General features: G+C 32.1%; 1 pseudogene; it reads right to left on the bottom strand.

Moving 5' to 3' along the window:
- Positions 1-13748: 13748 nt before the first annotated feature.
- Positions 13749-21658, bottom strand: LOC131053968 (ATPase family AAA domain-containing protein At1g05910-like; annotated as a pseudogene).
- Positions 21659-23240: the final 1582 nt, after the last annotated feature.

Raw genomic sequence — 23240 nt, 5'->3', positions numbered from 1 at the left:
TAAACATAGCCAATGGGGTTCTTGTGGAGACTTTAGAGAGTTTTGTATTTCCTCTTGAGATGGGGTTTAAGGAGATAGGTGAAGTTTTCCATATCGTGTTCCATTGGCTAGATTTTGTAGTTTACTTGAAAGACCTTTGTTACAATAGTAATTGTGATACCCTCTCTGACACATCAATGTCTAAATTATGTTTTCCAAGAGAATATTATAGTAGTGATGAGAGATACATATATACTACTTTAAACTTGAAAATTATGTTGTCACTCGAATAAAGAAATTTATAAGATTGCAAAGGAAACAAACATCAAAAAGAAACTTTGTATGAAACCAAAGAAAAAATTCATTAGTTAAATCTTTTTTGTGATAATTACAATATTTTTAAGATATTCCAAATGATTAAAATGATCATGATTACAATTTAGAGTCAAGTCACTTCACACTTGAAAATTATGTTGGACACTCTCAGTGACATTTGTTATGATTATAAGAGTAAGGAACATTAAATAGAATTTTCTTATGAACACAAATATAAAATTTATTAATTATGCCAAAGGAATATATCAAAAGAACAAAAAAAAGGGTAGAAAAGGAAAAAATAGTAGTAGACAATAATAATTTCATTCCTCCATATATGAAAACATGGAAGATTCCATATTTATGCTCCAACGAAAAACAAGGAAGCAAATTTCACCAATCTCGATGCCACCTTATTTGAAGATGCTAATTTCAAATGGGTTCCAAATAAAAATCAAAATATTAAGAAAGAATAAGTGGAGCCTAGTCCACAAGTAAAATATTAACATAAAAAAAGGTCAATCTACTATTTTGCATACATCAAGCACATTAAACAACAATATATCATGATTCAATTGAAAATATTAAAAATGCTTGTAAAAGTACAAGATGAGAATAATCTAAAATATGATGACCCATCTAACATTATTAATTGAGATTTGAAGCTTTTATGCTCCTTTCTTTGGTAATTTAAGTTAAGGATAAGGGCCTTCTCTTACTCTATTAATAATTAGATAGAATTTAAATAAAATAACACATTGATTATAGGCATGATTGAGAAAATACATATTTTCTATAACCAAAAACGATGTAGGACAAGTTAGTGAGAAAACCCAAGATAAAAAGATAAAAAACAAAACAAAACAAAAAGATAAAATGATTGAGAAAGCAAGTCACACTAGCGTCATTAGAAAGTAGAAGCATTAAAAACTGTGGTTGAGGGAGATATAAAAAGAATCTTATATGTTCCATAGGGGACTATCTATATATAAGATTTCATTAGGAGTAAGTGTATGAAAATAGGGGGCCAAATGGGGCTCTTAAGTGGCCACTTTTTTCTTTTAAAAAAAGAAAGACTTGTAAAATTGAAAATGTATGAAAATAAGAGTTATAATGCACCAAATTTATTTTCTAAACTACAATTTTTTTAAAAAATGGTGAGAAAAAGGGGGGCCACAAAAAGTGGTCATGTTTTTTTCAAAAACCATAAAATACATTTCCGTAAGGATCATGATTGGCCAAACTAGGCCTCTAAGTGACAATGGAAAAAGAAAGTTCAACAACTTCACATAAAAAATTGAACAAGTTATTGTACTGTCGTAAATTGTATACCTTTACAATTTGACACTAGGTTTGGAACCACTTTGGTATTTTTTCAAGTAATTTATGCCTAATTCAACTTAGTTTTATGATTGTTTCTTTAAAACTGATGCATTACCTTATTCACAACCTTTTTCATGGCTCATTTTTCTAGGAATAGAGTGGGGTGCCCTTGTCCAAACAAATTAGACTCAAAATTCAAAAGATGAATGTTTACTTTGCAAATTGTGGGAATTTACTTACCTTTATTAACCTTACCTAAAAATTAAATTTGAAAAGGTTTAAAAGCTACATATAAACACAACTCTCTCTCTCTCTCTCTCTCTCTCTCTCTCTCTCTCTCTCTCTCTCTCTCTCTCTCTCTCTCTCTCTCTCTCTCTCTCTCTCTCTCTCTCTCTCTCTCTCTCTCACACACACACACACACACACACACACACACACACACACACACACACACACACACACACACACACACATTTCAAACTATAATTATCTAAAACCAAGTTCAACCAAGCATAACCAAGCAATTCAAGTTCAAGTATGCATTCAAGGAGAAAAGCATTAAAGCATACAACTTTGTTACAAAAATCATGTTCGACTACATTGTGTTTCTCCCTGATGAAATCATGCACTAACATGTTGTGTGAATTCACCCAATCTACAACAAGGCTTGTGTGATATTTCATGCCAAGGGTTTCATATTTGGGGTAACATTTGTCAATTCAACATTTTCATTATTATTTTGCCTCTATCCCCCTAGGACATGCACTCTTCTTAGGATGTTATGCCCCTATGATGATATTTATCTTATATAAGTTCCTTTTTTTGATTTTCTATAATTTTATAATATAAATTTAGCAAAGAGAATGGTGGCCATTGATCTTGCTTTGATCTAATGGCTTGCATATTTGTAATTATTATCAAATCACATGAATTAGTCATCTAATCTTCACTTGATGATATAGTTCATGCAACTCCTAATCAAGCCCATGAAATGTCTCAAGGCCCTCAAGTACCATTGGATGACCCCCATTTTTATTCTCCCAATTATTCTTATGGTAGCCATTATTACATAAAATTACCAAATTGCATTAACTTGCAAACTATAACGATTGTTTGGAAATTTCCCTCCAAGTGATGTGCCAAAAAATTACTCCAAGGATTGTTTTAAATCTTGTGCTCATGTGTTTGTTGTGTTTTGTGCTTTCATGATTTATTATTGCGGTAATTTTATATAGTTGTGACTTGAACTTTAATTTAAGATTAGAAATTATGTAAATTTTTAGGTCCAGACTAATCCCCCCCCCCACTTCTACCCTTCCCCCCCTCCCCTCTCATTCTTGTGGTGTGTTCAACAAGGAGATGGTATGAGAACAATTCTTTTCAATAACTCAAATAACAATGAATAGACATTTATAGATAAAATATATACATATCCAATCTTGACTATATGAATATTTAGGTTCAATTCCTATTGTAAGGACAATGACAAGACCTTGACTACATACACAAAATTAATACTTATTAAATTTTATAATGAGATATTGCATAGTTTCTTAGGCTCAAAAAGGTATTATAAAATAATTTAGTGGCTAAAACCCAAATTTTATTACCAATGTAGTAAGCTCCAACATTAAAAGTTATAAACTTTATCTAGTGCCCTAAAGACACAACATACATTGCTAATCTTAAAAATGTTATAGTTAATATTGGTTAGATCATCTAATGACATCCAAAATTAATTATTGATCTTGTTTGATTGTCATCTATCACTCATGCACAACTATCATGTGGACATTACATTGACTATAATCATTTGTGCTCTATCTTTTTGCTATTATGTGCAAACAATGTGGTTTTATCAATCATGAAGAACTCATGGCACTATTTATGCCATTGCATGATCTTACCTCTTCCATACACAATCTAAAGCTTACTTACAAAACTTCATAAATTGTAGAATTTTACTTTCCAAAAGCATGCCCTTACACCAATAGGAAAATGAACATCACTATATCAAGTGCCTAATATTGGAAATGTAAGCCAATTGAAGTTTTGTACTAGAATGTACCTTTAAGTGTTAGCTTGATAATGGATGATAATTGATAGAAGAAAGTTAACTTTAGATTGATTTATGATGTGATTGAATGACATGCATATGCAAATAAAGAGAAGAATTTTTTCAATGTTCTATCAAAACATTCTTGAATAATGTGAAAATGTCTTAGGATGAAATTTTAAAATATGTACAAACTCGATATATGAAATTAAAATTTGGCATTCATATAAGTGAGTAATGGTTGGATCTGAGAATTATTAGATTTGAAATATGAAAATTTGTATTTTTTTTTTTTGATCGATAAAAGGTCGAGGCCAAAGAATTTTATTAATTTTTAAAAAATAGATAGAATTACATTTACACCTCCATTCGGTGTGGGCATTGGTAGGAAATAATGGAGGGAAGAAAACCTCCGGTCTAGCCCAGATCCCTCAAGGATCAGAAAAAATTAAGAATGCGATACAAAATGGAGATATAAGATCACAAAGGGAACTTGTCCAAAATAATGAAGATTGTCTATAGAAATCCTCTGTATAATTTTATTGATGATGAATAAGCTATTCAAGTAAGAAATAAATGATTCTAAACAAGAAAATAAAATATGCTATTTTAATCAACTAAATTTTAAATTAATAAATACATCAAAATAATCAAATCATATGCTAAAATGATACAAACAAAGCATTGAAATAAAATAGTATAAAACTATATAAATATCACTCTACACATATATAAAACAAGATAACCTGTATAGCAATATCCCACAATTATAATGTTGAATGAACTTAGTATAATTGTGAATACAAAACCACACATTTATTATAAAGGTCAACAATATTCCTACTTTGACAAAACAAGTAATTGTCTATTGAAATATCTTACCCTAAATGATAAAAGTTATTGTCTATGAAAATTTCTTATCTGAATAATGAAAGTATGATCTAATTTGGGTTCGATTTTTTTTTTCATTTAAATTTTTGGGTTTACTTTTACGAATGCATGTTTAATAATATCCCTATTTTTACACCAAGGGTGTTGATCACCTTGAGGATTTATCTATGATAAAAAGAGAATAAATGATCTAGTGATGGCACTATTAAGGTATGTTCTTGGGTAGTACCCCATTATCAAGAAGTTATATGGTCAAATCCAATAGTTGTAATCATTAGTTGCTTATAATTTTGATTTTAGTAGTTTTTATACTTTGTGTATTGTGCTAAAGCACATTAGACAATAAGAAGGGTATATTTTTATTAGTACCCTAGGTATTTCATGGTAGAAAGAAGAACTAAGAAATAATTAACCATGATGCCTCATTATGTTTTAAAGCCACTCATTAATGGAGACTAGACATACATGGTCACTCTTGTGGTCACTATTGATATCATAGTAGATTTATAAATTCCAAATAATGGCTATTATACGAGTGGAGAATGATAGCTATTGACTTTTTAGGTGTTTCAACTATCAACTTGGGATTGGCCCCATTAGAGATGTTGTAGGTCTCTATATATACGTAAACAAAAGTCTAATTAATTCAATAGATAAGGTCATGTAGAAGGAATTTGATTAGCATGTATAGAACATACTATTTATAATAGCCAACTCTCTATAATGTATGAAAAATACAAGGCATAAAACGAATTCAATAGTTGATAAGAATTTGATCTAGAGTAGATTTTTTGGCCACATCTATGCAAAAATCATATTAAGATTTGAGACGAATACTAGTAGGCCATAGAGATTGTTACATGGTCATTTGGTAGAGAATTTAAAAATGCATGATCTTTATAATCTTGTATAAAATTTCATATTATTTGGTTTAAAAGCTATCAATGTTATGTTTAATAGCTAGATAATATGGACCTTCTGTTGAGTTTGGATCTATAGTGCTCACATGTAATTAGGTTATATTTTACCTTCAAAGAAATTCCTAGTATTTTAATATTCACTTATGAACATTAATGTGTATAGTATGTAATGCATCAAAGTCAAAGAATTGACTTGGATATGAACATATTGTTTCATAATTTAGGACTAAGGTAAGATATTAATCATTGATGCATAGAAATTAAAATTTTAAGGAACGCATCAAAACTTCATTATTAAGAGACAAAGATTAATTCATGTTTAGGTTTAAAGACCTTCATCATAAGCTTAGTTTTAAGAATATATTAGACCTTTTTAATATTTATCCCCATTGGCCTCATGTTTGAAGATGTTATGCCCCTATAATGACATTTTATCTATTTTTTTTATATTATAGACTCTGACTCCACACCTGCCATTTAATTTGGGTTGCAAGTTTCTAAAGCCTTTTCAACAAATCCATTTTGTTAATCCCCTACAATCAAGGGGTTGAGAAATTATTTCTTTGAGGCAATCTATCAAATAATTCATATTCCTTTTCTACGCTTACAATTTTTTGTATACACGGACCTGCAAGGGCATTTTCAACTACATGTAACAAAATTAATCCTATGTAGTTTGTCTTGTGATGGATGTTAATACCTTTCTCCAATGCTCCCACTTGCCTTTTAAAGTATGGAATTATCACACTGATATCTAGTGAATGGACATTTTTTTATAATTTTTTGTTACATAATTTTTTTTAGTTAATTTTTGAAAATAGAGTAATTGTAATTTGGACAGATGCATATTTTGTAATGCATAACTCTTTTTTTATGCATTTGAATTAGCTTCTTCTTTTTGTGTTGAAATGAGGATATCAATACCTAGGGAAAAAATATTTTTGTACAATTTTTATTTTTTATTTTTCAAATTCTCCACATGTGTGAAACACATCCTTAATTTTTGATGAAAAACCTAAATTCATAAGAAATAAAACATAAATATATTAAAAATTATACTATTTGGAAAGCTTATAATAAGGACTAAATACTTTAAAACTCAAAACTTTTAAATGAATCCATTTGACCCCCAAAACCTAATGTAAAGGTGGGTTTTAATCAACATTTTGATATTGTGAAGGAGACTCCATTGCGGGTATGATTTAGAAGTAGAGAGACTCTATCCACGAAATTTTGATCTAAGAGCCTTTGATCTAACTCTCCTCAATTAATTACTTCAAATGGGACCTCTTCTAGCTTAAATCACTATATTTTCTTTAAAAATGTATGATTTCAACAAAAATCAAGATTTACCAAAAAGTGTAACCAAGTATTGTGGGGTCACCCCATTGTGAATTTATGTGTGTGCGACACTTTCCTTTGTGTACACGTCACTATTTTATGTGAGTGTGGCATAGCAACTTGCAATTGCATTACCAATTAAAGAAAATGTAGTGAACATTCCATGAATGCAGCACATAAAACTTGCAACTTGTAAGATTTAAAAACCCACAAAATAGATTTAATTAATGCATGATTTCACATTAGGTTCATCAAATGTAATGAATGTAAAATGTGAAACATGTAATAGATCAAACGAGAAACCACAAACTCAAATCAACTACTAAATTCACAATCGCGATCAATGTAAGAGTAAAAAATAAAAATCAATAACAAAGTAAACCCAATGTCAAATTCATGAAAGAGACTTCCATTACTCTCCTTCTTTTTGTGTTGTATGTGATGGCTCTCAAAATCGTCAAACTTTTCCTACAACATGATAACAAAAAAATTTGAAGACTATGATTATTGATGAATTATAATTAGGTTTTCTTTTATAGATTTCATGATATTGATCAACAATTCACATTAAAATAGCAACAAAATTATGAATGGTTGAGGATTGTTGAGACAATTTGATTGAGAGTTGATTTCTCATGTGAGTCAAACTGACTGATTAGCCAATTGGCTTGATTGATGTATTGGGATAGATGACTAGGCTATTATCAGAATTGATTAGGAGTGAGGTAGATTAATTAGCTCGATCAAAAAAAGGTGATTATGAGTTGAAGTGGAAGTCTGTGGTAATTAATGGGAGGGAATAATTAGCCATTTTAAAAATATGTTGTAGGAGAAATAATTAAAATAAATATTTTATCTATTTTGGAAGAAACTATTTTTTGAAAAGGGATGGACAATTAAATAAATCGGTAAATTAAATAATTTGGAATAATTGTTTAATTGTGAGAAATTGATAGGAAGAGATATTTAATTATAGATTATTTAATTAAATGGGATGAGGGGGTTAATTAAATAATAAAAATATCCAATTAATATTACGATAAAATAAGATGATTAAATAATTAAAAAATATTTAATTATGAGAAGAGAGGGAATTTTAATTTTTAAATTTAGAATAGAAAAATAAAGTTGGATGAATTAAATTTTTTTTAAATTATTTAATTAGTTAAGAGGAAAAATTAGTAAAAGTGGCATTCATGGGCGTTAAGGCATTTCTAGATGTCGACACATATATGTGAAAACATGAATTGTAAAAATTAGGATGACATGAGTAAGATATTCTTGAATTGATTCAAGTACAATACAATGTTCACCGTCATTGATTAGGATACATGCTGCTTAATTAGAAAAATAATGTACACCATGTAACTTCTATGAATACAAAGGGAACCTTTGACAATATTGAAAATACCATGGGATGGACCATCTTGCCTCTTTGATTTTTTAATATATCACCAATCTCTTCCACAAAACTTATATATGCATCATTTATTAATTGAGACTAGAAAAACCTCATGCCTTTAAAAACATTTCAAGATAATGAGATAATTGTCAAATTCTTAGAACTCTGCAATGGTATTAAAATGAGAGATCATATAAAATAATTTGAAATCAATCTTGATAACACTATCTATTTTGGGGAAGAGGAAGAGTTCCTTAGTCGTACTTTTAAAAAAAAAAATCCCCTAGAGAAACCCTCTCTAATGTGCTATCAAACATAGAAAAGATGAAAATAAAGATTTGTTTAGTGATGAAAAATTCTTAGAGGCCTTATTACATGAGGAATCCAATATTCCCCTAGCACTTCCACAATGAAAATATCACTTAGCAATCTTGATTGAAAATAAAAATGACATAAATTTGTTGGTATTTTGATGATGTTTACTTGTGATTGTCATTGATGGACACACACTTATTTTATGTATGAGTTAATCTCCACCGGTAATATGTGTTGTATTGTTCACACCGGTATTATATGCCATTGAATGAATAGTCTTTGTTTGTAGAAGACTATCGATGTTTTGCAAAAAATGCTTTCCGGTCAAAGCATGACTGAAGACCTCAAGCGGTATGAAGACCTCAAGCAGAACAAGGACCCCTAGCGGTAGTCAATATTTTTTATCGAAACACTATGTTCTAGTTTACCAGTCTTTGTTTATCGGTATATTGTGCTTAAGAAGTAAAATGGTAGAGTGTGATGAGTTATCATCCATCGACACTTTGGCGGTGCTTCTGTGTCGTGTTACCAAATGTGTCTAGATGCTTTGAACCTAGGAAATTGTAATCCAATCTCATTGGACCGACATGAAATCAGCTTCCTATTTAAGGACATCATGTCTAGGGTTTTTATAGGAATGAATGTATGTGTGTATGTATGTTGAAGAAGTGGAGTTGTTATAGAAGCATCATGCGATAGAGATTGAACATGAAAAGGATAGAAGACTGAAGTAATGTTGCAATGCATTAACAAAGAGTTGTCAAGGATCTAATCAAGCATTCTATGGTATTTTCTAGATCATTCACTTATTGATTACTAATCTCTTCGACAAGTCTGAAATCCTTAACCGGGTAGGCCCAGTCAACCCTTTTGTAAATCCTCTAACAAGGTGGTTCACAGTTGTGAATCTGAAATCCTTTAACAAGGTAGTCTTTAATAGGACTTATCTCCTAACAGAGATTTGGATTCCTAACAAGATCTGTTCTGATGAAGAAATTTGTAAGGCCTTAACTGGTCTGACCTTAACTGATTTGACCTTAACCGGTCTGGTTACTATTCTGCAGATAGTTGACTTGTGAGTTTTACTCACTGTGGTTTTTCCCATTTGGGTTTCCACATCAAAATATCTTGTGTTACGGTGATTTTTCTTATGTGGGTGAATTCTCTATTTGCTATTTGGCTTGTTTGTGTTTTAATCGGTTTATTGTTTAAACTACTATACTAGTCTGCAGTAGAATTGCTTAAGAGTTTTGTTAAAAGTTTGGGCATAGTAATTCACCCCCCCCCTCCCCCACCTCTTAGTATTCATAAAAATTTGGGGATAAAAAATAATCTATATATTTGCATCTTAAAATCCTCCAAAAGAACATAGAGTGTCATCAATTTTGCAAAGCACAGTTCATATATTTTTATTGATCCTATGCTAACATGTTTGGATTGGACCCTTCTATTTTGGTTCACCTCCATGCATGGTTTTTTTAATGCTAAGTTTCAATTAAGGAAAAATACATTAGATGCATCCTAAAATTGCCCTACTAGTCAAAGAAGAACTACAAATACTTTTAAATGTTAACTTCATACTCCCAATTGACTATCTTGAATGGATATCCATTATAATTCATGTCAAAAAAGATAAAAGGAATATGCATATGTATAGCCTTCAAATATGTTATTTCATCTTGTCCAAAAGATGATTTTCATCCTTCCAACATTGGCATAATTATTGATCTCGAAGCTAGTTATAAAATGCTATCACTTGTGGATAGTTTTTTGAGTTGTAATCATATTTGAATTGTTATTATAGACCAACACAAAATTTCTTTCATAATTCCCTTGAGGTATCTTTTTCTATCAAGTGACACCTTTAGATGGATAAATGTGGGAGCTACTTATCAGAGGGCAATGATAGTTGCATTTCATGACATGCTCCATAGAAATTGTGGAAGTTTATTTAGACAATGTTTCAAATGGGAAAATAGAAAATAAGAGAATACCACTCATGTCCTTGAATTTATATTTGAATCCTTATATATATATATATATATATATATATATATGCCTTAATTCCAAGAAATGTATTTTTAGTATAACATCAAAAAAATCTTGATCTTTATTATATCTCAATGATATATAGATGTTTATATTTCTAAGTTTGCAACTATCATGGATATGCCACCCCTTTAAAATTTTAAAATAATATAATTGACTTCAAGGAAAGCTACTAGCCATATGAAGATTAATAGCACAACTTTTTACAAATGTCAACCATTTCCCCACCTTCTCAAGAAAAATGGTGGGTTTCAATGGAATGAATCCTACTGAGAATATTTTGATCATACCAAAGACTATATTGCATCACCAATGGTTCTTAAGTCTCCTATTAAAATAATCACATACTTCTATATGTCAACTATATTAGTCTCCTTGGTAATGTTTAGTAGTCTTTTTTGTACACAAAAATTGTGACATTACATGCTTAGTCACCAAGCAAATCTCATTTATTAATTGGATCCATTCAAATGCCTCTTATTCAAAAATTCTCTTACAATTAATATGGCTAAGAGGGTAACGTTGTTAGGTGAATTTGACAGTAAGTTTTAAGATAAAAAAGAAATTAAAGCATAGGTTTCTATGGATCAATTGTCTAAGGAACCTCTTATAGATAATCATCCATTCATTATACATAATCCTGATGAATCTATCTTTACTATTGAAGAGCCCTCTATATAGAAGTTATGTCTTGATTGTTCTTGTACTAGTCATGGAGCAAGCATTTGAATCTTGTTTATACTCAAGGAAATTCCATGTTGAAAGCATTTAGATTTAGCTTTCCATGTGCAAACCATGTTGTTGAATATGAAGCTTTTCTTGTTGGTCTTAATATAACAATTCAATGGAATATCCAACACATCCTTGTTTATGGTTATTCTAAACTAATAGTAAAAAAGGTTAATGATGAATATCAAACAAAATATGGTGAATTGATCACCTACAAATACATGGCAAATAGTTTCAAGAATAATTTCTTGCAAATCTAGTTGGAAAAACAATCTAGTTGATGATACTATAGCCATAATTGAATGTGTCTTGGATATGCCATAGAATAGTCGACATTCTAAGTTCTTGTTGAGAAATTATTAATACCCACACAATGTCCCTAATTTTGAACTTATATGATAGCTTATTGGCCCTTATTCACCCTAGTATCATGATATTTATGCTTACCACCATGGTCAAACTTCACCACCTAACCTTTCAGATAAATAACACAAAACTTTCCTCCAATGTACACCATACTTCACTATCCTTGGTGATATTTTATATCAAAGAGGCTTTGATAGTTTGTTACTAAGGTACTTAAATATGGCATAGGCCAATTTCTTTGATAGATTGTTACTAAGACTACAACTTGTTTACACCATATGAAATAGTTAATGGGATAAAATATTTCCTTCCAATTGAGTTTGAACACAATACATTAAGGTAGAAACTTTAATTCATTAAGGACTTATTAGCAGCCCAGAAAAAGAGAATGATGCAACTTAATGCTCTTGATTTTATCTTAAGAGAAACCTTCCATCATATTGAGATAGTGAAAAAATATTAAATTAAGTGGAAAGACCTCTTTATCAAGACAAAAATGTTGCAAAAAGGTGAATGGAATCTCCTTTATGACTCACAATATAAGGATCATAAGATCAAGATGCAAACAAGGTGGTTAGGACCATATTAGGTTGATGAAGTATATCTAAATGGTGTGATTCATTTATCCACCATTGAACCAATCTATTTTTTTTGGCTAGTCAATGTTCACTAATTAAAGATGTACTAAAGGCATTAAACAGAGATTTTTTAATCGAGCAGTTCAAGTCACAAACCACAAACATCAAACATGCAGCATTTCAAAAAGATCTTAAATTTTTCACAGCTGTGATTTTTAATATTATTACTCTCATCTTAATAAAAAAATTTCAATATTACATTGCAATTTGTTTGGAACATTTTTGGTCATATTAATTCCAATAGTAGTAGAATGCCTAGTTGCTTTAACAACCATTAGTCTTGTGTAGTCACAAGTCGAATGTGCTGACGTTTATTTCCAAAATTGCACCTATTAAAACCTAAAACTTTGCGATTACTTATTCTTGATTTTAAATGTTAGTTTGGCCAACGAACAAAACTCAACCCAAAGGTTGACACCTTTTGCTCTTTAGGCTCTGCTAGACCTAAAGGTATCCCTTATCAAAAATGATATATTATTCAGCAACAACAAGCAGATATAAAATAATATGCAAGATTTTCTCAAACTGACAGTGTTCTTGACTATCTCACTTCTTAAATCAAAGAACATGAAGAATCCTAAGCTAACAAAGCAAAGAACATAACTGAAAATAAAGTGTTCAAATGATTCATCTTTGAATTCCAATGAATGCTTAGACCTTTGAACAAATAACTACTCAGATCAGTGCTTCATCTGGGCAACAAAGTCAAATACCAAACCATGCAGAGACTCATCATGACACTACAAATTCACATCCAAGGGGAGCCTTTGTATTATTACATTATAGAAACACTTCCACCAATAGACACTTTCTACAATTCTTCCGAGAAATCCAAAGAAGAACATGCATTACTCCATATTCCATTTATACCAGATTAATCCATTCCTTGAATGAAGACAGTAAATGGAAAATGCAACTCAGAAAGACTAAGAAGACCAATATCAATGTCCTTGACATATCAATTTGAAAGCAATGCACACTCATCCATGGAGACAATAACAAAAAATCAATTTATTCAACCTGAAAGAGAACAATATCATGAAGAAATCTGTTTACAAAGTGAGCATATTCTCACTGAAACCTATGTATTACCAAGATTTCCTGTGCATATATCACAGTATTAATGATATCTTCTCTTATTTCCCCTGTAGCAGGATTAAGGTCTTCACTGCAAAATTCACTCCTTTAAATTTCTCTGACTGTGAGACAGCAGTTTGGAAACCGTCGTTCGCGACGGGGAAAACGCGAAACGAAGTTCTCCCGTCGCGTTTCTGGTAACATAAACTCTCTTTAAAAATTTCTTTCATCGGATTAAAAGTCCTTGAAAAATTTAAAAATCATAGTTTTGTCCACATCTTTCAATGATATCACCCCTCGACAAATTAGAGCCCCAAAAACATTTCATAGGACATTCGGTTACAAAACTATCTATGAAAATTGCTTTCATCAGATGAGAAGTCCTTCAAGAATTTAATAATTGTAGGTTTGTTCGCATCTACTAAGGATATCACCCTTCGACAAATTAGAGCATAAAGTCTTTCAAGTTCTGAGATTCCATAACCTTCGGTACATTTCACAAAATTATCTTCTATTGATTCAATCTGTTCTGCCAAGTGATTGCTTATTGGCACTTTGGAAGAGGATTTGCGTTCCGGTTGATTCATTATTTCTTCTTGATTATTTGCCTCACATTGCTGCACACCTTTAAATGCCTCATTTGTCACACTACCATGAAGGCATTTTGTTTTTAGAGTATTCTGCCCAGGAGTATCAATCTCCATGGGTTGTGATCTATCCTCAGCAAATGGATCAGACTCCCCAGCCACAACTTTACCTGTAGAAAAAACACATTCTGAGAATTTCAATACAATTGTGCTTCTAATTCTAAATATCAAAAATAAAAAAGGATTACAAGTGGCATGGTGCAAAGCATAATTCCACCTTGATCAGGATCACTATTCTGCTTTGAGCTCTTCAAGACCTCGTAACTTTGAGATACATTCATATCAGGCTGAACGTTGCGTAAGAATTCACTTCACTATTCTGCTTTGAGCGCTTCAAGACCTCGTAACTTTGAGATACATTCATATCAGGCTGAACGTTGCGTAAGAATTCACTTGCTCTTGTAATATGAACTGGTTGAGCAACAGGATTCGAAGGAAAATTTGTAGTTGAATCCTCTGATAAATGAGTTGGCCCACCCTGAGCAGCAATTTTATCACAAAAGGCAACTAGTGCAGGATCCATTTGGGAAAGCATGCCAAGAATCTGATTACGCGTAATCTGATTACGCGTAAGACAAGGATTAACAAAGTGAACAATAAATGCTTACTACTTGACATAAAACATTTGAACTTCGATTACTGTATGTCTCTATTATTAGCATATTTAACCATACCGCATCCCTTAGTGCATATGCTCTGCTGACAATTCGAGCTCCATTGTAGTCATCACCATTATATGCCTGTTATGCAAAACTAATGATAGTTATTATCAGGAATGAATGGAAAACAAATTTTTGTTCAACCCCATAAAGCTGATAGGATCATAGGCATGTCCAATCATGCTTACTTTTGCATTGGCTAGAATTAGATCCACATCTTGCAGGAATGCTGAGCATGTCAAGTAACGTCGATTATCTACTCGCTGCAGTAAAGTAGTGATATCCATTGGATTTTGAACTATTGCATAATAGTTAGGAGCGTCTTCATCCATGACAGGGTAATGGAAGACACTGAACCATTTTTCATATAGAAGTTTGCACATTGTATGTGGATACATATAAGCACTCAAAATTAATTTTCACTTGGTAAACACATCCTCAACAAATGAATCAAATAATGATTGATGCATCACTACAAAACCTGCTGCTGACATCCCGAAGACACATTCGGAGTCGTCGAATAGCATGCTCCTCTGCTTCTACCTTGGAATGTAGCTCAATTTCACTTGGTCCTCTTGCTGCTTTTGGTACCTTTGGAAGTTCAGGATTAGAAACATTCTTTTTAGGAGTAATTACTACTTGTTGATCAGGGATGATAAGAACAACATCAACAAGTTGCAAGATGAATCTACACCTGTCATCTGAACTTGGTTTTTCTACTTGGTAACTGCACATAAAGCAAAAGAATGTAATCCATTAAGGATTTTACCTTCTATTATACTAAACCAAAATAAAATTTGCAACGCATTCAATGTGTACCAGATACCATCAAATTCATGTACACTCAATTCAATGACAAATTCAATTTATACAGAGTCAGAAGCTAACGAGGTACCTAGTACTCAATGCTATATAGAATGGATTCACATGCCTTAGCATAATTTTGAACAAACTAAGCAGAAAAAATACAAAAACTAAGACAATGATGTCCTTGATACATACATATAGCGACAACCAAACAAGGATGCAACTTCTCCATCCAATTCATCAGAGGGTTCAAAGGAGGTTGCAAGAAGTAATAAAGGAAGGTCCGATGGCAATTCTTCTAGTATAGATAGTAGAACAGCTCTTAGATGATCATGGGCCTATGAAGCTCAGTGAAACAAACAAAATTAGATATATAGTCTTGTTAGGAAGCTCTAGCAATAAAAACAAAGCGATTTCAAATATATCATGGGAAATCCCAAAGGCGTAGAGCTTTAGAAGTATAAGTGTACTAATGTAATGATATACACACCGTCTCCCACCAAAGTTGAAGTTGAGGCAGATACAAGATAGAAGGAGTATTCCTCCTTGCTTCTCCCACAATGTGTACTAGTGCTTCCTCAGGGGTCAGTGCACTTGGGTCGGACAAAAGTGATGGAAGCCCAAGACAATGCACAGGGAACCTCTCTAATTCGTGTAAAACTGCAGGGCCAATGTGATCCTGGCAAGAAAAATAGAAATATAGCATCATTCAGAAATGTAGCTAGATTAGAAGCTAGCCAATTCAAAAGTTTTAAAAAATAGACTCATGTTATAGATGTGTAAACATCTATGAAAGCAATTTCTAACCATGCCAAGCCAGCACCCTCCTTCCCACAAAGTAGAAGTCTTGGTCTGTAAACAAATGGAATGGAAGAACCATAGGGAAATCCAAGTAACTTGGCAAGATGGCGAGAACTGTCATTCAGCGAATCTTTTTTATCACCCTTGGCCACTACGTAGAAGATGTCAGAAATATAATCACTGATTATTTTTAGTTGTCCTTGTAAGCATGGAGCTATTACTGGGGACAATGGCCTTGACTGTACTATTGCACCTCTATGGGCAGTAGGAGTAATAGTAGACATAGCTTCCAAGAAATCATGCTTCTCTACTTTCACAGAATACAAATCTATGACAAACTTATCATCACTAGTGTATATTTGAGGATATTTCTCATGGAAAGCATTAATTGCAGCTTCTGTGCACAAAGCTTTTAAATTAGCACCACAATACCCCATACAAGCTGCTGCTAATTCCATTCTTAATTCCTCTGATAAAGGATTCTTCCACTTTCTTGTGGGGATCTTTAATATCTCAGCTCATGCTTTACAATCGGGTAAGGAAAATACAAATTCACGAGCAAACCGACCAGGCCGGTGAAGAGCTCCATCAATAGCATCAATCCTGTTTGTCGCTCCAATAAGCACTACTTGACCTCTAGAGTCTAGACCATCCATTAGAGCAAGAAGCGTAGATATATTGTGAATTTGTTCTTGTTCACTAGAGCTCACTAGGGCAAGACCATCTATTTCATCAAAACATATTATGGATGGTTGGTTCCTTTGTGCTTCTTCAAAAAGTAATTTCAGCTGCCGCTCAGCTTCCCCAACCCACTTGCTGAGCACATCAGCTCCCTTTCGCATGTAAAAGTTTACTTTCTGCCCTGCCTTGGAAGCTGCACATCTAAAGCCCTTGCAATCAATGTTTTTCTAGTTCCGGGAGGACCACACAATAAGACTCCCCTTGGAGGATAGATGTGATAATTTGCAAAGAAATCAGGATAGAGAAGAGGGAAAAAAACCATTTCTTTCAATGCATCAATGTGGTCAAAAAGCCCTCCAATATCATCAAAACTCACTGTTTCATCAACTTGCAAGGGTTGAATGTCAGCTCCACCTTTTGAACTAGGCTCAGTAGGTTATGCACCTACATCTCCATAACCAAATGTATCACCTTGGTGTCCCCATCCAGATGCTGCAACTTTCAAACCCCATGCAGTTGCGTTATGCATGTCAAGTCCGCCACAAACCCATTGCTGACCAAAGTTTGTATTTCCCACATGCATCCATGATGATGAACCAACAAGACCCTAATCCATCTCATCCACAAGAAGAGAATCATCTGAATTATCAACTCTTTGTGCACAACGATGTTTTTCCACCCTTGAACCACCTCGTCTCGCATCATGTGCATTTTTTATTCCCATTCCTTTATGCAGTACTTTACATGGTGGAGACTGTAGTGGTTGTTTTTCTTCTTTTTCAAGAGAAAACCTCCTCACCTCAGTGCGATTTCGGAGAGCATACCATCTCCTTCCTTCTTGTTCTTTACCCTCCTCACCCGCTTCCTCAACTTCATCAACTTCATCTTCCTCTCCTTCATCTCCAGCCTCCCCTTTATTTCTATTATCTTCCTCCTCTGTGCATTCCTGGTCTTCAGAATCTTGAGAAGAATGTCAGATGGTTGACTTTCGAGGCCGAAGTCCTTCTCGCCATGGCAAAGATATAGTATCTCTTGTCCTCTTCTCTTGAATTGGACTGGACTCCTCATCCTGGCTAGGATTATTCTCAACTTTAATAGTAGCTGGGCAATATGTTTGTCTCTGCAGCCATTGATACCCAAACTTATAATATTATGCAACAAAGTATTGGGCAAGAGAAGTTATATCTTCACAAAAACTAGAAACAATGGAGATTGCAGAAAATCCTACCATCAGATCTGCATCCTCTGTGTCTATGTTATCTATTTCATAATCCTCTAAATTGACAGAATTTGTCATGTTTCTTGTAGAACGAGGTGGAGTGGATGTATGTGACTGCTAGTATAAGCAACTTCAGCATACAAATTTAATCATGAAAGATGCCTACATATTTGACAACGTAACGAGTAAAAATTTCTTGGAAAGAGCAGCTGAGAACTCTATCGGTTACCTACACGTTCATGCTCTTTGTCTAATTCGAAGGACCAGTAGTTTTATGCACCTGAGAAAAGAAATCAAAATAATTTAGAGGCTTTTACAAGATAAATGAGAAATCCACAATGATCTACAGAAAAAAGCATAGAATGATGGATGTATTGTAATAAACAAAAGTCTCAAGTATCCATGACTCAAAAAGCACAGATCAATGAGAAGTGAAGAAAATTTTCAAAGTTAAAATGATTTATTATTTAAATCAGCATAAGTATTCATCTCTGCCAAGTAAAATACTGAAGAACACTAGTATACTGAAAAAAAGAAGAAAATAGACTTAGTTTAAAACTTACATAAACAAATTATAGAGCTTTAGTATGGTAGTTGTAGCCTAACACCTTAATTGTGAGATTATCATGCTGCCTATGCCTTATAGAATGGGGCCCTTAGAAATTTGTTCACTAAATATTGTTGTTTTGTATGGTAGTTGTAGCCTAACACCATTGCTCGAGAGATGATAAAATGCTATAACATTTGTAAAGGGGTTTGATATCGTGGAAGATGATTATGTTCAGTCACGCTTGGTACAAATTTTGAACATAACAATTTGTGATAAGTAGTTTGTGAAATGATAAATACTGTTTTTGAGTATCACTTCTGATTGCAAGAGTTATTGTAAGGAAACCACAAATGATGATTTTACTCTATCATTACAGACTGTTCATGAGAGGAATACATATATGAGATATGTCTAAATTTATTGATTTATAATTTGTTGGATGAATATGTCTGAATCCCCAATTAGAGGGATAAATTTCCCAAAATGTAGAGGTTATATTAATTAGAGAATGTGCAAGATGTTTGATCTAGATGACAACATGAAAAGTTAATAATAATAACTTGGCTTAATCTTAACATCCTTAAAGAGTATGTATTAATATTGGAAAATGTTTAGTCAATGAAAAATTTCAGTGGGCAGCGTAAATGTCACTAACATCATAGTTACCAAATAGAGGTGGGTAATGAATAAGATCTCAATTAATTAAGTCTGGTATCGCTCCTTCGTGTCGTACAGTCTATAACCATATAGATTTTTATGATTGAATATTGATGTATTGGTAAACTTAGGTGGTAGTTTGGTATTAAATATATCACGAATAAATTGAACATGGTTAATATTATCTTTGTCTGACTGCATTCTCAACATGTTTCCTTTCTCCTCTTATGACGATTTATGGGTAAAATCTCTATACTCATCAAGTTCTTATATTATCACCTCATGGTTTGAGCAATTGTACTCTTACACATTCTTCCTTCCTATATTACTCTTACACATTCTTCCATCCTATAGATTTTCATAGTATCATCATGTTTCAGTATTCCCTATGTTGTCCTTCCCATGTTATTAGGAGTATGAAACCCATGTTTGCAAAAAGAAGGGCCCGGGTGATTTAAAACAATCACCCCATTTATAAGTACTCATAAAGCATACTCATGGAATAACTAAGCATATTCAATCATGTTGAAACATGTAAGATAAGGGGTATTCGTTCAAAACAAAAAGAATTCATGTTGAAAGTACATGAAACAATTGCATAAGATACAAAGCACATCCATGGATGAACACATGGGAGGAAATACACATAGAGGTGGAAGCATACATGAGAAAGGTATACAGAAACACTTTATGAATGAATCGAATACATCAAGTATGAATGAATCCAATACATCAAGTATGAAGCATACAGATGAATACATAAGGCATGAGTCATACACACGAAGACACGTAAGGTGTAAGTACAAAGTATACAAATGAATTACATAAGGCAAGAAGCATCCATGCAAAACATAGAATATACACATAAGGCACGAATACATGTAAATCATGAAGTGTATGTATGAAGTATACACATGAATTCACTTAAGGCATGAAGCAAGTATACATAAGTACCATAAGACATGAAGTGCACACAGGCATGAAATATAATCCAAGAAATTATAATAATGTCCACCATTAACAAAGAATTTGGTTTACATTTATATGATTTATTTCTTCATTTGGCTACAAACATTGCATTGTTATTAACATGTCTTTACAATATGTGTTCATTAACTATGATATCAACTGAAGCTGTTAAGACTTAAGAATATAACAGCAAATACCCCTGGAGCAGGGGATTATTCTACCGTATGTATAGCTGAAAAAATGTTATATATCTTCCAAACTTCAAGTTCATGGACAATCAAATAACTTCATAGACATCTAAAAAGAAAATTAGGAGGACAACTCCTATACTAGATCACCACCAAACAAGACACCATTTTGATGTATGAGAGTACACTCATGCAAGCATTTCACTAGATGATTTGTTTTTTCCATTTACCTTATGTTGCTTTGAACTATACAACCCTACCCGCTCCAAATTTATAAATAAGACCTCAGTTATATTCCATAACAAAACCTAAGCCATTGCAAAAATTAAAACCATCAATGGAACTGTAGCATACAAGTTGGAGCAATCACCAAAAGGAAAGTGTTCAATTCTTGTGGGTTTAGGTCCCTAGTGGGTTTAGGTCCCCGATGATAAACCCAAGCGAATTGAAAATTGGATACAGCCAGAATTATACATCCTCTTGAAAGAGGGGAAAAAAAAAAATAGAAGGGGTTTTCGCATACACTAAAACATCATCTAAATCTGAGTTGCAAATACATAAGATTGGATACAGCCAGAATTATACATCCTCTTGAAAGAGGGGGAAAAAAAAAATAGAAGGGGTTTTCGCATACACTAAAACATCATCTAAATCTGAGTTGGTAATACATAAGAATGATAAATCATGAGCCCATACAAATAGAAAAAAGCTTATGACACAAGGAAACATCCTCTGGCAAAAGAAAGTTTTTTCATTCTAAACCGCATGCATTTTCGCATACAATAAAAATACGAGGAGAAATAATATGGTGGCAAACCGGGGCAAACTAAAACATTGCACACAAGGAGTGAAACGCCATCTCAGGAACACAAACCAATTATTTCTCTGCACATCACTTGTTGGATTTGCCAGCCGCGATAAAAATGGAGACGCATTGTAAGAGATTGACTTACACTTAAATAAGCTGCATTGCGTAGATTAGGTGTGGGCTGCAGCATTTTGGCGAGGCGGGACGCCAATACAAGGAACCTTTTCTTGAGCTTGGGACTATGCTCATGCTTATGCTTGTCATGATACATCTACAGGTCATGGTTGAGATTCTGCCTCCTACGCAGGGCTCTCTTTTGCGAATTCTTCTTCTCCTTCTGTTTCTTTGACTCTCCAGTGCGTTTTGTGGGCGAAGGGGAGGTTGACGCTTTTCCATCCATAGCTCATACAAAACAAAGCAGCTGCAGACAGCGATCTGCAGACAGCGACTCTTTCTTCTTCTTTGTTTTTTTGTTGTTAAGACATAACTTTGTAATGCCTCTTTATTAGTTCACAAAACAGGCGGCAAAGAAGTGAATTAACCACTGGTTTTCTTACATTAATTACCTAATACCTGCACAGCCTATACTGTTATTGAATTCAATTAATTTTCATTGTTTCCCACGATGTCATTAAATCTAATAAAAAAAAATCTTTATAAATCTACAACAAAGGTAGGTGCTTCTTCTTCTTATTAATTTTATTCACTTGAGAATTATGTTTTTTATTAAAGATTATATATATAATAGTTTAGATTATTTTATTCACTTGAGAATTATGTTTTTATTAAAGATTATATATATAGTAGTTTAGATTATTTTATTCACTTGAGAATTATCGCATTTAGAAGATTATATTTTTTTTTATAATATTATTGTATATATTATATAAATTGGTATAAATATTTTCAACACTCTTGAGAAAATCTAAAATGATATCAATTTTTAAGTTATTTCATTTATTAAAATTTATTTTATTTTATTGCAAACTATTATATTTACTATTATCTTAAAAAATATCAAAAAACATATTTTATTAAAAGAAATTAATTTTCCTTAAGATCTGTTAAAAAAAATTTAGATTCATTTTTAAAATTTTATTTTTATTTATTTTCAATATTTTTAATTAATTATTTATTTTAAATACAATTATCTAAAAATATAGCTGTATTTTAAATTTTTATTTCTATTTGTTCTTTATTTAATTTAATATAAACATAATAATTTCAAAATAAATAAAAAATAAATAGAATTTTTTTAAAATTAAATTATAATTTTTAGATAAATATAGAAATACAATTGTTTAAACTAAATAATAAAAAGAAATATTGAAAATAAATCAACTTTTTGATGTCTAAATGGTTGTCAAATTGAAGATACAAAATAAAGTTCTTTGTTAACATATTCACACCTTTACACTCTACCTTTGCTACCATTATACAATGATTCCTTTCCTCCTCAATTTAGAAAGTGCTCTATATGATTGAAAGTAAGGAAGGCTTAAGAACTAGCATATATACCTTAAGTTGTAATTTAATCTATATAAAATAGATTAAATTAAAATTTAAGGTATATATGCTAGCTAGAGTCATGTGACACAATATGGAAAACATAAAATAAATCAATATATAATTTTATATAGTACCTTTCTATTAAAATAAATTATATTATTATATTATTACACAAAGATATATGAAATTTTATATATCTATTTAGACTATTTTTTATAATATATATGTGTTGCAAGATCAAAGCAAATACTAAAATCTAAGATATATTAAACTTTATTTAATCATGAGTATTATGGTTATGGTTGGTGATAGGGTTAAGTTTAGTGTTATTGTCAGGGTTAACG

The sequence above is a fragment of the Cryptomeria japonica genome, chromosome 2 (genome assembly GCF_030272615.1).
Source record: "Cryptomeria japonica chromosome 2, Sugi_1.0, whole genome shotgun sequence".
Lineage (NCBI taxonomy): Eukaryota > Viridiplantae > Streptophyta > Pinopsida > Cupressales > Cupressaceae > Cryptomeria > Cryptomeria japonica.
Note: the sequence above shows the minus strand (reverse complement) of the source record. Positions and strands in the feature narration are given on the sequence as shown.